This window comes from Hylobates moloch, unplaced genomic scaffold (genome assembly GCF_009828535.3).
Source record: "Hylobates moloch isolate HMO894 unplaced genomic scaffold, HMol_V3 SCAFFOLD_7, whole genome shotgun sequence".
NCBI classification, from domain to species: Eukaryota; Metazoa; Chordata; class Mammalia; order Primates; family Hylobatidae; genus Hylobates; species Hylobates moloch.
Window position 1 is genome coordinate 7,238,459 of NW_026652282.1, and position 15,674 is coordinate 7,254,132.

Consider the following 15,674-nt stretch of genomic DNA (forward strand, 5'->3'; position numbering starts at 1 on the left):
CCTAGGTCTGTCTGACTACAGGCTCTTGACTACATTGCCTCCGCTATACATGCAATCATGGTGATGACTTCTAAGCTAAAGTCATATACAGAGTCCAGAAGTAACATAGAGAATTTTGATCTTTCTAGAGTGGTCAAGGCATTCAGTACAACATGAAGAAATAAAGCAAACCCTTCCTACTCCATGCACTAAATAGGAGGTAACTATGTCCTTAAAATCCAAAGTCAGAAAGCCAAGGAAGAAAGATTTTAGTGCATTTTTTGCTGCAGAATCCAATTCCTTTGTGCACCATAAATATAAAGGTACGGACATGCTAAGGAAAATGATAAGGATAGAGTATTGTTTTGTAGCAGGACGAGCCGCAGACAAAAGTCCTCAGACACCAAATTAAAGAAGGAAGGGGTTTATTCAGCTGGGGGCATCAGCAAGACTCCTGTCTCAAGAGCCACGCTCCCCGAGTGAGCAATTCCTGTCCCTTTTAAGGGCTCACAACTCTAAGGGGGGTCTACGTGAGAGGGTCGTGATCGATTGAGCAAGCAGGGGGTACGTGACAGGGGCTGCATGCACTGGTGGTTAGAGTGAAACAGAACAGACTGGGAAGTTTTACAATGTCTTTCTATAATCTATAGATAACATCAGTTGCTAGGTCAAGGGTGGAATTTTAACTACCAGGCTTAGGTCAGGCAGGCCCAGGCCTGGTTTCAGGTCTGGTTCCTTGGTTTTGGGTCTGGTTCCTAGGCGCAGGGCTACCTGCCTTTAGTTTTGCTTCTTTCCTTTTCTGAGTATAAAACAATATGAGAGGTTCTGTCTCTCTTCTCTCAGTTGTAGGAGAATAAAGTTGCTATTGTAGCTACAGCAGAGACCAAGAGAAGAGCTTGGGAAGTCTGGGTGGTGGGTGCCCTGTGCCACTCTTCCACAGTGAAGCAAATAAGGTTTGTGGGAGGACAGGGTCGCAGCGTTCCAGGGGAGGGTTATAAAGCAAGTAGTCTTCTGAGGGTGAGTTATTCTCAACCCAAAGACTTTTTGGCCTAAAAACCAAGATTTAGATTTAAACTGTTTATTTGGAGACTTGAGAATTCTGCCCAAAATATATGTAAAAAAAAAAAAAAAAGTACTCTATATAAGAACAAATCCCATAAATGCTATGAAGCTCCTAATGGCTTTTAAAACATATTCTCAAGGCAGGCTAAAGTCTGAGAGATTCTTCTTATATTATCAAAGTATGCTTCTTTGTTATCTTTGAGATAAAATTGTAAATGTAATTTGTAAAACACGAATACAAGGCATGAGTTTGGAGTTAATATCAAAAGGTATGACCTTCGGGAGTGAAGAGCTTTTTGTTGTTATTTTGCTTTGCATCTTGTTTGTTTATTTAAAATTTAAAGGAAAAAAGTTTCATTTTAAACAATTTAATTCTCATTGAAATGCATTTTAAGTGTGAGTTTCATCCTGTACATTTTATCCATTGAATCAAATTAGACAAGAAGCTGGCTTTTAAACATTAAAAAAAGGCAAAATTAAAAGAACTCAGTACTTAAGATGCAATCTAGGGCTTAAAAATTCACTTACAAAAAAAATCTAGCTTTAAGAACAGTGAGCTTTCAAGGTGGCTAAGCTATATTAAAGTGAAGTTATACTTATTTTTACTATAAATATGAATTCTAATTGGAGAAAGCATCACATAACTATATGAGAACACATTTCATTTTTGAAAAAACAAATCTGAATGCCTGATTTGTCATCTTCATGGTAAAGATATGTCAGTTGTCTCTTTTACGTAGCTCCGTTAGCTTGTCCTTATATAAGTCAACGGGGTCTCTTGATTCAGGGCATAGTTCCGAACAATTCTGCCAGTTGTCTAAATCTATTCTTTCCATTCCAAACTCCAAGTGACTCTTTCTCTTTGAAACACATGCAAATACTTAGTTTCACAACTTTAGTCATTTTCATCCTTAGAATACAGACTGGGAAATTGCACACTCCTGGGGTGCTGGGCAAAGGGTGCCAGACGATGGCAAGGATGCTGGTGACTTCACCGAAGGGAGCTTTGTTGTGCCAGAGCCACTGCCAGCTACCCTCCTCCAAGCACCGACTGCCAAAACATCACAGTCCAAAGAGGGGTGCTCTGTTCTCCCTTCCCACCTCCCCCGCTTCATCTCCCTGCCTATCAGCATCCAGAAGCAATTCTTTGCATGGGTGCTTCTTCATCCTGATCCTGACTGGCAGCTCCAAGGATTAAACTCAGGTCCTTTGGAGCAGTCGCTTTATGCACATTAGCCCCCTGGGGTGTTGAACTCCAAAACCTCTATTTTTTCCCCCGGGTCTACCCTGTATCTCACAAAACCCTAGTTAGCCACTGTGGTACACAGTCTTTCTTCCATTCCAGGCTATCAAAAGAAAACAAAACAAAACAACAGACCTTACAACAATATGATGGATATGGTAATGATCGAGGGTCTTTAGGGTAGTGGGTAAATTCCAAGTTCTTTCATAACTGAGACTTGGGAACTCATTTTCTTCTTTATCATTAAGACTTCACATTTTCATCAGCAGAATCTTGCTTACAATAGCACAAATGATAATTTGGCTGAATGAAAATGGCTTGTGGTGTGTGTGTGTGTGTGTGTCCATTAAAAAAAGTTCCTCAAAACTGCTGAATGAAAATCAAGACCAGTGTCTTCTTAATCAAACAAAATTTCCTGCTTAGGGACTGCATTAAAAAAAAAAAAAAAAGACCATCTGGCCTCTCTCTGCTATTTGAGGGGTTTTTTCTCCTCCTCACTTCCTGGTTATCTTTAGCAAAACATTATCATTTCTCGTATAAATTGTTTTTACCACAGTGCATTTCCTTCTGTGCATTACTTTAATAAATGGGATAGAAAGCATCGCTCCATTTCTTGAAAAATACTTTTCAGCGCTAAATGGCAGGTTTAAAGGGGGAAAAAATGAAAAATGTGCTTAAAAAAAGGAAGACGGAAGTCAAATCACAGTGAGGGCATTAACTACTCATGTTTCTTTAAACACTTCTGCCAAGGCAAGCTCTTTCTTTTTCATATATATATACACACACATACACACACACACACACACACATACATGTATAGGTGTATATATGTGTATATATACACATATATACACATATACGTGTATATATGTATATGTATATGTATATATGTATATGTATCTATGTATATGTATCTATGTATCTATGTATATATGTATATGTATATATGTATATAGGTATATATGTGCATATGTGTACATATGTATATATGTATCTATGTATATGTATATATGTATCTATGTATATATGTGTATATATGTATATGTATATATGTGTATATATGTATATGTATATATGTATATACGTATATATACACACATATATGTACATGTATATATACACATATACATATATATATAGAGAGAGTAATAATTAAAATCCAAAAATGAAAAGCCACCCTACGCACCCTACCCTACTCATTTAAGGTGAAAACTATGCTAAACACCCTCCAAGAAATAAGTCTGAAATGGAATTAATTTCCATGTGGGAACAAAGATGACAATAAAAATACAATCAAATCTCAATTAACTGAAATTCTTTGGAAATGAGAGAGTACTGGTTAATTTAATTTTCTGGTTAACTGAACCCCAGATAGAAAACTTAAAAAAAAACCTAATTGAAACATTTCTACAATGCTTGAGTCTACTTTACTTGCATAACTACAAATCACATATTGGATCTAATTGAAAGGTTTGAGGTAATTTCAAATCTTATTTTTCCTTGAGATCATCATTAAAAAGACCGTTTTTCATTTGATCATAAATAGAGATGACGTAGGAGATTGACTTGAATGTATAATTGTATCCATGATCATGGATTTTTACAGTAATCCATAATATCACCTTCTTCCTTGTATTTCACAAATCTTTAGGAGAAGTATAATGTAGAAAACTTGTGGTTAATAAAGGTTTGATATTTTAGCAAAGTTCAGGTAAGCTGAGGTTTTTGTGCATTTACACGCTAAACAAAATGACAAAGATTCCTGCTTTTCTCACTACTGTTCAGTAACAGTAAAAAATGAATGATAATTTTAATATAGTACTTCCGATCAATTTTGTTAGCACAAACTAAAGACTGTGGAATACTTTGAGAAATACATAAACTAACTAAGAAAGCACTAGTGTTTAGTTTCCCAGTGGAACATAATGGCAGCTCAAGACTGGTCCCAAATGTCCTCCTTCCATGGTGCAGTCACGACCAGTCCAGCTTGGGCTCCCCATTCCAATTTCCCACAGAAATGTATACTGTGCCACCTGAGTTACCAAATAATGACACCATATTGAATCAAATTATTGCCCAACAAAAAGAGACCTCTAGTCTCACATTTTAGCGTTCCACCCTTTGATGAAGGTTATTGTAGAAGAAGCTCCTGTATTGGGTAGGAGATTAGGAAAATGTTAGCTAAGATCACTTCCAGCTCTACAATTCCAAATAGCTTGCATTGTATGAGGGAAGATAAGGATAAGACTGGGACTCATGTACTCTCTTTGAATACCCACACACTCTCACACTCTGTCTCTCTACCTCTGTCTCTGTCCCTCTGACACACACACACATACAGACACACACACACACACACACACACACACACACTTTTTCTTTTGGGGAGAGGAAGACATCACCAAGCCCTCATCCCCCAAAGCAATACTAGGCAAATTTATTTTGAAATATTTTATATGCCAAGAACTCTGACAGCTACTGAGCACACAGTAGGGTTTCATAAGTATTTCCATAAAGGACTGAATGAAGCTGAGGAGATCCGCCATCTCTCACTTACGGGCCTACAAAAGATATTCTTATAGGGAGAAAAGATCAATGATGTCAGATTTAGCCGTGGTACTGGTGTTTGTGCCGATGACTATTTTGAAAATAGTACAGTTGTTACACACTAAAAATAGGACTCTATTGTAAGGCATAGATATGTGTGTATATATATATTTATGTATTAATATTATCAACCAGTATGTCTTGGGCACAAATGTGTGAAGAATATTTTGAGGATACATGTATTGAATATATATTTTAGTTCTCAATCTGTAACTCAGTTTAGACCTTGCAAAGACAAAATCAGTGGGTCCTTATTTTTGTTCACTTTGTCCTTCTATCTGTACTGTCTTCTCTCAGTATCTTTTCACCAAGCCTTGCCCTGAAGAATGATAATGACAGCAAAACATAGGCACTTTTTCTTTCTAAGGACCCTTCAAGGGATATTATAAACTTAATGTCTTGGGGAATTCTGCAGAGACTTTCCAAACCGGTATACTCAAAATCAGTGTCAAGGCCCTGAGGGTGATTGGGCCCCAACTTCTGTCACCACAGTGATTTCCAGGTTGATTGGGTGCACTTGACATCCTTGGGTCAAGGGTATGGACAAGCAGCCCTGTGCCATATAGAACCACCAAACACTCTTCCAGCCCATAGAAGCAGCATCGGGAAGTACTGCGGATTATTACCTGCTGACTCTGTGTGAAGTTGTCCTTCCAATAAATACTTATTTTCCTTAGAAAAGGGCAACAAGGTCTCACGATACATTACTTAGGTAACTGTTATACCCTAATAGAGTAGCGTGCTTGTATTAATTCTTCACCATACAAGACAAAGAATATATATAAAATTTGGTGGCTTAATGGAAATAATATTTATTTAGGGAGTGACGAATTCTAGGCAAAATAAAGAATGCATCAATATTCCTAACACCCAAATGGTTGACATGTGATGCAATTACATAAGGCTTCCTTTGAATTTCATTTTTTGGAGCTTTCCTTCATATATCCATAACTGGCATTTAAAAAAATATCTACAATATGCCAGGCACTTTATACAAATTGGGTCTAATCCCTACCCAATCCCTAAATAGTGGGTATCATGTTCCCCCTTCTGCAGATGAGGAAACTGAGACACAGAGTTAAAGCATCTTCTCCAGGGCCACACAACTGGCACATGGCAGAGACCAGTTTAGAATCTGGGTTTTTCTGACTCTTAAAGATCTCTTTGTGGAAGTGAAATTACTATGTCGAAGACACATCTGCATATTCATGTTTATTGCAGCACTCTTCACAATAGTCAAGATATGGAATCAGCCTAAGTGCCCATCTACGGACAAAAGGATAAAGAAAATATATTTCTTTATGGGGATGATTAGGACAATGGAATACTATTCAGCCATAAAAAGGATGAAATCCTGTCATTTTTGGCAACATGGATGAGCCTGGAGGACATTATGTTAGGTGGAATAAGTCAGGCACAGAAGACAATTACTACATGTAACAAGACTGCGCATTTACCCCTTGAATCTAAAATAAAAATTTAAATTATAAATAAAAGAAAATAAATTTTAAAAACATTAAAAAAGATAAATACCACATGATCTCACTCATATGTGGAATCTAAAGAAGTCAATTTCATAGCGGTAGAGAGTAGAATAGTGGTTCCCAGAGGCTGCTGAGGGTATGGGGAAGGAGAGGAATGGGTAGAGATTGGTCAATAGGTACACAAAGTTAGACAAGAAGAGTAAGTTTTGATGTGCTATCACACAGTAGGGTGACTACAGCAAATAACAATGTAATCTATATTCAAGACAGCTAGAAGAGAATATTTTGACTGTTGTCACCACAAAGAAATAATAAATGTTTAAAATGATGGATATGGTAATTACCCCGATTTGATAATTACACTGTGTATCCACGTACTGAAACATCACATTGTACCCCATAAATATGTACAATTATTAGGTGTCAATTATAAGTACAAATTTTTTAAAAAAAAATTTCTTTCCTCAGCAACATATTGCTGCTACAGCCTCAAGGAATTGGAAATTTTTGATATACGAATATGAATAAAATGTGGACGCTATAGATTCTGGCAGTATTTCAACTACTTCTAAACTTTAATTTTGAAAAGACGAATAGTTAAGCATTGGTCATGTGTTCTTCACCAGGAGCTATTCAGAAATTTCACAGGCTAAACCCTCCCAGTTCTGTCTTAGAAGGACTGACATCTGGATCATATTGGCAAGGGGGTGCTTTAAACATAAGGGAAAATTAGGAGAAAGACCTAAGACTGGATTACTTTCATGAGTTCACTCACCGATATCCGCCCAAGTACTGCCTTTTTTCTTGTAACTAGCTTGTCATCCATTCTTTCTACTCAGTGAACAATGGCTTGTGACCTCACAGTTAGCGAGTTCACAGGAGAAATATATCAGTTATAATTAATGTTTACTAGAATAAATGTAAATATTTTAAAACATACAATAGTTCCAAGCACATGTGATTTCCATTTTATTTTATGAAACATTAAAAATCCACTTGTCCACCCCATTAATTATAACCTGCTCCCAGCCCTGACCTGTATATAATTCCTCCTGACATAAATTGGAACAAGGTGCTCAGAATGGAAGCAGCCTACACCCCAACCGGGCTACAAAATGTCAAGTTCCCAAACCTCTCAAAAGTGTAACCTGACATTTTGCTAAGATTAGAGACAGTTTATGAATTTAAAAAGAGGGCTTAAGGACTCACCACAGTTAAACCTACAGTAACTCCTGAAATATCCAAAGTAAATAGGACTAAGGGAGCCCTGGGGACACCAAAACCCTGTTAGAAGAGAAGGAACAGTCTTTAGTGGGTGGTATTTCTTTGCAGAAAATCATGTACATGCATTCAACCAGAATTAAGAAGAATGCAACAATAAACTTTGAGGCTTGAAGCCCTCTAGAGATCTAAAGGAGTCATGAATGGGCCATGTGAAATATTTCTCCTTTTGCTACATGTGAATGATTGAATTTATACTGCCCATTAATCCTAAATGTTGAAGGCAAAAAAAAAAAAAAAGAATGGCTAACTTTTTAAATAGTATTCTTCTTGACATGAATATAATATGTATTTATTATACATATGTATAATATATATTGGTGAATATTTATAACATTCCCAAAGAGCAAAACACCTACAGAAGGATCTAACCACAAAGAAGCAACATTCCACAGGTTGATCTTTCTAGTCATTTTCTATACCTCTTAGCCACAAAAATGGGATCAGACTTTACATTTTGTTTTGCAAGTTGTTATTTTAAATATAATATATTGGGTGATTTTTCATGTTTAGAGACTCTTCTAACTTTTCAAGATTAATTTTAAGTACCTTTTAGTACGACTAAAGTATTACAGCCACCTTCCAAATCAAATAGACTATATAAGCTGAAGATTTACTAAATATTAAAATGTTAGCAATTTTTCCCCATTATAACACGCACTGTCAATAGGGGCAATATTGCCCCCAAGAGGGAGAAAACTAGTTCTCAGAGGCAAAAATCAAACAAACAAACAACAACAACAACAACAAACCTTACTCTTTTTATGCACAAAGCACAGATATACATAAATAGATATATACTATATTTGTGGTATTAAAATTTCATGCAAGGAGCAATTAGCAAAAAATGTCTCAACAGGCTCCTTGCGACAGGGGGTTGAAAATGAAAATAGGTTGTAAACACTGCACTACAGCATCAGACTTGTAAAAAGTGGTCTTCATATTGCTAGAATTCAGAAGATGATTTTTTCCATTTTAAATTTATCAACCTTGAATAAATTTTTAACTCATTTCTTAGTTGCAGAAACCAAGGTTCCAAGAAGCAGATTTTTGGAGAGTTAATGTTTTGTGATATCCCCATGGTCAGCGCATGTGATATCTGCCACGTTCTTACTAAAGACTCCTTGGGGTCTGGGTTAGGAGGCACATGTTGAGCGAGAGGATGTTTTGAGGGCAGATGAACACATCATCTCAGAAAGGGCTAGGGCCTACTAAGTCTGCATCTCAACGTTTATCAGCTCTTGCTCTGTGCTGCCCTCTTGTGATGTCTGGGCCTCCAGTATGCCTTGATCTCAAAACTTTCAGTTGCCCTAAATTGATGGACCACCTGCCCTCCAGTGCTTCTTGGCACCGGCACCAACACCAGGAGATGGTCAAGGAAAGAAGAGAACACCAAAAGAAGCAGATTTCCTTAGAGGAGGAAGCCAGTGTCAGAAGAGGAAGAAAAAGTCACAAAACTTCCCTTTGGCCCTTTAACCCTAGGAGAGGGTGGGCCAATTTTCCACAAAGCTGCTGTTATTACAGGCCACACAGCTCACCAAGGGAGCAAGGCAGGAGCTGAGATTCTTCATCACCTTCTGTGGTAGGCAGATTTCTAAAATGGCAGCCCAAAGATGTCCACCTGAATCCCTGGAACTTGTGAATGTGACATCACTCCTTGGATTGTGTTGTGTTACAGAGCACAGTTGATGTTAGAAAGGGAGATGGTGCAGGTGGGCCTGACCTAATCACATGAAGCCTTAACTGCTGAGAACGTTTCCTGACTGATGAAAGAGGAATTTAGAGAGATCGTATGTGTGTGAAGGACTCAATGTGCTGTTGCTTTGAGGTTGGAGATGGCCACTTAAGAAGGAATGCAGATGTCCCTTAGAAAGAGTGGACCACAGCTTATAGCTATCGAGGAGTTCAGTCTTACAGCTGCCAGAAAGTGAATTCTGCCAACAACCAGAGCGAGCTTGGCAGCAAATTCTTCCCTAGGGCCTCCAGATAAGAGCTTCGTCTGGCCAACAGCTCGATTTCAGTCTTGTGAGACCCTGAGCAGAGAACACAGCTGGGCCACCCAGACTTGCAACCTACAGAACCACGAGCTAATAAATGGGTGTTGGTTTAATCTGTACATTTGTGCTAATTTGCTATGCAGCAATAGTAAATGAACACACCTTCCCTTCTCTATGACCATCCTGATGGGGGGCATCCTGGCAATGTCTGTCTCCTAGATCACAGATTCTGGTGAGTGACAATCAGTTCAAATACAGTATCCAATCCCGGGCCTCTGACTGACTTCTTAACCCTTCAAGAATCCACACTAAGTCTTGACAGACAAGTCCTAGCTCTTGACCTCTGCTCTGACCAATTGTCCCTTAGGAAGATTTTAATCACCTTCCGCTTAATGATCAATTTCTCAGGGCTCTCCGCTTTCACACCCTCTACCACCTGGCTTATTTAGTGCTTAGCACCTTCTCCAAGTCAAGCATCCATCTGGTTGTCTTTTACCTGCTTAGAACTTTTCTTTCGACATCTAGAACATGTTCATTCTGCCTCTTCAAATCTCCAATGCCCTTATTTTCCTATAATGGGCTGCTCAAAGATTATGTAAGAAGAAAACTGAAAGTCTGAAAACTCTTCCATGTGTTAATTTTCCTGAATTTTCTATAGGGGAAACAGAAACAGTGATGATATGCCATGATCATATGCTATGGTGGAAAGAGAAGGAAAAGGATTAAGACATGGTTGAATGCGAAACTTTCCCAGTATTTTATCACCTCTGCATGTTTTTAAATTTTTCCAGGCCTCACGCTCCTCATTTGTAAAAGAATAATAGTAATACTTAACTCATAGAGCTGCAAGGAAGAATGAAAATGGTAAAGACCCATGTAACAGAAACCAGCACGCACAAACACTTAAATATCACTATGAGAAGAACTGAGGTGGTTGTTTGTATAAAATACTTTCAATTTTTCAGAGGCTGTAGCTTTGTAAATAATCTTTTTATCTCTTCTATTATCATAAGAACAAAGCCATTGTCACCCTTCCTTAAGGCAGACTTTAGCCTTGACAATTATTGTATAACATGGAAACAATGATTTGACATTAGAATGCTGTATCCATTACTCTGAGAATAAAGAAAGTGAGTTTTAGGATTAGGAATAAAGTTCTTCAGTTGCCACATTTGTTAGGATATTTCTGGGTTTTCTGTAAAGTTGAGTAAACCCTAAGCCCCATGAAGGCAGGGCCCATGCTTAATTCATCCTGAGCATCTACAGGGTTTGGTTGAAAACTGTGTCCTCAGTAAGTACTTACCCACTTATTCATTTATTTATGCATTGAAAAATCAGTTAAAGAGTAAAATTTAGCTGGGCACAGTGGCACGCCTGTAGTCTCAGCATTTTGGGTGGCTGAGGTGGGAGGATTGCTCGAGCCCAGGAGTTCGAGGCCAGCCTGAGCAACATAGTGAGACCCCATCTCAACAAGGGAAAAAAAAAAAAAAGAGTAAAATTTCTGCTGAAAACTGTGGTGAGCTCAACATTTTATTTTTCTGAATTCTCCTTATGTTCCTAGTGAACATTTATAACTTTAATTTTTCTTCTAATTAATAAATCTTAATACTTCTCTGATAGAACCAAAGGGGATATTTGGATACTTGGGGGTTGGGGAGGGTGGGACATATGCTCCCCAAAATCTCCAAGTTCTTCAGCTTCTGACTTGTGCTCCAACCTGAAAATAAACCCAGAAAGTGTCATATAAAATGGCCAACATATTTCCAACTGTTTTCTTCCTTTTGTATTTCCAGCTCATTACCCAGGATGCATTTCCAGTGTCCTAGTGGCCCTGTCTTACACCAACTGTTGCTTCCTGCTTCTGAACATCAGAGACTTTAAATTCCAGATTTAAGAGACTTGAGTGTTGAAGAGCTTTTCTCTTTCTGTAAATTACTTGTCATTAAAATAACAAAGGATGCACTCATTAGTCAAATTAAAGATCATCTATCTGGAAGTGTGTCAAATGCAGATAAAGTATGAAGAAGCATTGTTGATAGTTTTTTTTAAAATGTGGACTTAATGAATAACTTTGCTGTTAAAATTCAGCAGCCAAGGGCAATGAAAAATTCCCATGGCTTTAAAATTCACAGCTTTGGCAGACTTCTTAATGGACAAAGTTCAAGAGATTCATAGCTTCCCTAACTTAAAATAAAAATCCCCAAACCACACAAGGTAGCATTATTATACTCTGAATACTCTTTAGAAAAGGTCTTATTAGCTGATTCTTCATAATTATTTGCTAAAAAAGTTGCGTGTTATAATTTAGCCTCTCACTAGCTTAGCCTTTGGACATAATGTAGCATTACTGCTTTAAGTTGTATACTGGCTTAAGGTAAGTAATGTGCTTCACAACAACCTGCTGATTAGTAGAGTCCCTTTCTAAGTCATTACCCTAGAGCAGGGTTCTGCAAACTATAGACCACAGGCTGCCTATGTACCAAATCCAGGCCTCTGCCTGTTTTTGTGTGGCCCACAAGCTAAGAATGGTTCTCACATTTTTAAGTGGTTGAAAAAAAAATTGTTTAAATATTATTTTGTGACTTGTGAAAATTATGTGAAATTCAAATTTCAGTGTCTATAAATAAAGCTTTTTTGGAACACAGTTACCTCCAATTGCTTTATATAGTCTATCTATGTCGAGCTGAGGGGTTTGGACAGAGACTGCATGGCCACAAAACCCAAAATATTTACTGTCTGGTCCTTTATGAACAAGGGTGCTGACCCCTGGCCTAGATTAATGCTCTATGAGAACGGTACAAATAGCTTGACACTTTCTCCCCTAATAGTGTGGGGTTGTCCATAGATCCTGGTAGTCACATGATCCTGCTCTGACTACTGCCCTTGTCACATATGCACACAGACATATACATACACACACATGTACGTGTGCACACACACTTTTTTTTTTTTTTCCAATTATTGGGAATGGGGAAGAAGGAGAATGACTAATAGCCAAGCCTACCCCTGTTCCCTAGGGTTGTGGGAATATTCTGCTTGTTCCCTTTGGCGACATGGAATTGGAGTTTTGTTTTTTTGTTGTTGTTGTTGTTGTTGTTGTTTTTGAGATGGAGTCTCGCTCTGTTGCCCAGGCTGGAGTGCAGTGGCACGATCTCGACTCACTGCAAGCTCCGCCTCCCAGGTTCACGCCCATTCTCCTGCCTCAGCCTCCCGAGTAGCTAGGACTACAGGCGCCCGCCACCATGCCTGGCTAATTTTTTGTAATTTTAGTACAGACAGGGTTTCACCATGTTAGCCGGGATGGTCTCGATCTCCTGACCTTGTGATCCGCCTGCCTCAGCCTCCCGAAGTGCGGAATTGGAGTATTTTAATCTGGGATAAAATCTTTGTAACAATTAAGCAAATGGTTTCTGACTTTTTTTTTTTATACCACCAATGACCACTTTTTAAAAAATTTTAAATGCTTGGATGCTATGCTTATCATTTTTAAAAACAGCTTTATTGAGATACAATTCACACATTACAAACATCCATTTCAAGTATATAATTCAGTGGGTTTTAGTATATTCAGAGTTTTGCAACCATCACCACTACTTAATTCCAGAGCATGTTTATCAACCCCAAAAGAAACCCCATACCCATTAGCACTCACTCCGCATTCTCCCCTCCCCTATCCCCTGGCAACCACGAATCTACTTTCTGGATCTATGAATTTGCCTCTTCTGGACATTTTATATAAATAGATCACACAATATGTGGCCCTTTGTGACTGGCTTCTCTTACTTGGCATAACATTTTTTTTAAAAACCTTTTCACTTTTAACTTCATAAATCCTCAGGTTTGGAAGTATTTGATAAAACAATCATTGAAAAAGTAATTGTACAATATCCTCTGGGTTTTTCAAAACGCTGAAAAAAGCCCACAAACTTTTCTTACTGTCCCTAGGGATGCCTATGAGTCTGGGTAATGCCATGTAAGGCATCACTCTGCCACCACATGCTCATTCTGTCATTTACTAAGCAAATATTTACAGAGCACCTGGTATATGCCAAGTGCTTCTCGAGGTGTGGAACAAGACATGCCTCTGAGTTTCAGATCTAAGCTCTTCGTAACCTTCCTTTTCATTAGGCACTGGCTTGTTTTGCCAACCTGTAAACAGCATATTGCCAACACACTGTGCCTACCTATATATTTTCCAGACTTTTAGTATTTTATATAAAAATGAAAAATGATATCATTTCTTAAATTATTAAAAATGATTTAAGTTGCCTTCAACTTTCCAAGTACCTGGAAAAAGCTCCTGAATCCTCATCCCCTTCTTTTCCTACTTATCTGCCCACATTTTTGTCTTTTCTTCCATCTTAGAACCCCTTTTCTCTTTGATTAATATCCTAAATCCTTTAGCACATGACAATAAGATATTGCAAATAGCCATGGGTTATCAGACAAGCAAAGAAACAAAATTCACACTTTGGTCATTCATGACTTTTTTTCTTAGTATCTAGCTAGATGTCTGTCATCATTGCTATTGCTCACTCACCAGCAAAGGTTCAGAATTTCTATTCCAGAGGTAAACTAGGCAAAGTCTCTACAATCCAGGCAGAGAGAGCTTAAAATAGTGGCATTAAGGTCACTGTGTATTAGAAACTGAATGGTATCTCTTTCCTCTAATCTGGTGAGTCTCTCTTATGAACAGTTCTTTTAAATGCTGGACACTTGTACTTACTAACATGGCTTGATCCTAAAGATAGAGTCCAAATCAAGCACATCTGGGCATATTTAACCTGGAAAAAATGTCCCCAAAAGGCCACGTTAGCTTTGTCTTTGAAGAGCTGTCAGAGAACAGAGTAACTGCACGTGTTCTGTGTTGTAGAGAGGGGGCCAAACAGGGGTAAAAGCTATAGGGAGAGAGACAAATATTTCATCTAGGGACAAACTTTGTCACTGCAAATGATGTCCCTCATTGGAGTGAGCCTCCTGAAGATCCCCTGTTGTGCTAGCATTCCTGGGGGCCATTAGAAAGGGGTTGCTGGTGATATGATAGGAATTCAACCAGGATAAGGTTTGAGACCAAAGATCTTTAACTCCCATTGATGTAGATTCTGTGGCAAGGGTGATGTTAAGGAACCCGGCTGGGGAGAATTTTGGCTTAGAGCAGCTAGAATGGTTCAATCCCAAAGATTGGTGCACTTTTGTAAGTGAAAGAGATGATGTCTTAATGCCAACGGTAACATACTTTTTAAAGCATTTATGCAGCAATTTAACAAATGAAAAGGAAAGCATTAGTTAACATTTATAGCTAAATGTTGGAGATTTTCAACCTGTCCAGATATTCAATATTATATTCCTTAAAAAAAAATATTTGAGCCAAAGGCTAAAAACAGTCTTTTGAAATATATCTATTTCAAAATACATAGACACACATGCATAAATAGTCTTTAAATATAGATTCTTAAAATGTATTATATGCCTGAATGCTGGATCATTAGACAAGAGCGGCATGGGAAAACCCGAAATTTAAAAACACAGGCAGTATGTACTTTTTACAAGAAAATAATGAGCCACAGGGAGGAACCTATCTTGACATTAATTATGAAGAACATAATACTTTAAAATCTAGTAGGACTTCATTGCCTTAGACTAGAATTAATCAGAAGTTCTCTTCATTTCTTGAAATTATGTTTTCTTGGTTCAAAGTTATAAATCTCAAAGCTGTATGGTTTGAAAAGCTTTTAGAAGGCTTTGTTGTCAGAAAAAAAATGGATTGCCTCTGCTCTATACATTTTTAAGGCTGACAATTAAATATTTTCTCATATTGAATATGCTATCTTATGTTATAACTTGAAGAGCTCTGATGAGATTTAGTACCAGCTAGAGCATCTGAAAATCCCTACCATTTCAGTTATGACATTCCATTACATGGAAGTGCCATTTTATCCCAAATAACCAAGGTTACATTTTAAAATTTTACTTTCCATTAATTAATTCAGCAATGCACATATGCACCAGATAGGTAAGTTT

General features: G+C 37.8%; 1 protein-coding gene across 6 annotated transcripts in view; it reads right to left on the minus strand.

Moving 5' to 3' along the window:
* MID1 (midline 1) overlaps positions 1-15,674 on the minus strand; it is a 253,521-nt gene that overhangs the window by 161,472 nt on the left and 76,375 nt on the right. The window contains exon 1 of one of the 6 annotated variants that reach the window (XM_058441484.1): positions 14,380-14,431. The exons of the other annotated variants lie outside the window; for them this stretch is intronic. The gene's annotated coding sequence lies outside the window, so the exon portion shown is untranslated. Of the gene's footprint in view, positions 1-14,379; positions 14,432-15,674 lie in introns of those variants that run through there. 6 annotated transcript variants of the gene reach the window in all.